This window comes from Atta colombica, unplaced genomic scaffold (genome assembly GCF_001594045.1).
Source record: "Atta colombica isolate Treedump-2 unplaced genomic scaffold, Acol1.0 scaffold204, whole genome shotgun sequence".
Taxonomy (NCBI): domain Eukaryota; kingdom Metazoa; phylum Arthropoda; class Insecta; order Hymenoptera; family Formicidae; genus Atta; species Atta colombica.
In genome coordinates this window covers 1-1276 of record NW_017259299.1, presented here as the reverse complement: position 1 = coordinate 1276, position 1276 = coordinate 1, and positions in this window count along the sequence as shown.

The following is a 1276-nucleotide window of genomic DNA, read 5'->3' as shown; positions in this document are numbered from 1 at the left end:
TATATATATATATATAAGGTGTCTCAAAGAGGTCGGGACACCTGAATATCTCGGAAAATATAAGTTTTACGGAAAGATGTTTCAGACAAAAATTATAGTTGTTTTCAAAAAGATCTATTTATTGATCTTATTAATTTGACCTTAGGCGTCGCCAAAATTAGATCAAGATCACATTGATTTTTTTAATAGTATATTTTTTATTCCAGAATTTAATAGCTGGTATCAAGAGCTTTTCAAAACATTACAATAAAGTTATTTTTCATAAAGTACGTTTCGAGTTAATATAAGGCTTAAAAGTTACAGTACCACGGTGACATAGTACATCAAGTCCAATCAACGATTAAAACTCTCCTCTTAAACGTTATTCAGGATCATGTTATTCAGGATCATGTCCTGAATAATATTTGTTAAGATCATTGAAGATTGTTATCTCTTATAAAAATGAATTTTCAATGCAAAATTTGTGACCGTCGTCTCGACTGATGGTACGTCAGTGACAACTTTTATATTAACGTTACCAGGTATGTAAATATGAAACCGGAATTTTTTTATAGAAAATACACGTTTATTGCATGAAAATGATAAAAAATATTTTATCCGAAGTATTGCCCATCGGTAGCTATACATTTTTTCCTGTTTGACAATTTGGATACCACGCCAAAAAAATTGTTGCTCTTTTGAGCCAAACTAGTCATCTAGCCATTTTCGTACATCTTCGTAAGAAGTGAAGCGCTGCTGAGCAAGTGCGTGTCCCATCGATGCAAATAAGTGATAATCGGAGTCAAGTCTGGTGAATAAGCCGCATGCGAAAGTATTTCCCAACCAAATGCCTCAATCGTTTCCTTGATCAGTTTTGCTGTGTGTGATGGTGCATTATCATGAAGCAAAATCACTTTGTGTTGCCTTTTTTGATATTCCGGTCGTTTTTCACACAAAGCTTGATTCAAATTGATCATTTGTTGTCGATAGCGTTCAGTATTAATGGTTTCGCTAGGTTTTAGCAGCTCATAATAGATCACACCTTTCTAATCCTACCAAACACAGAGCATTGTCTTCCATAGCGATTTGATCTTGCAGTCGATGTCGATGATTCGCCTGGAGTTACCCATGATCTTTTACGCTTAGGATTCTCAAAATATATCCACTTTTCATCGCCAGTCACAATTCGATGGAGAAATGACTTTTGTACCTGGCGAGCAGCATTTCGCAAATCGTTTTTCGGTTTTCCTGCTGTCTTTCATTCAGTTCATGTGGAACCCATTTTCCCATCTTCTGG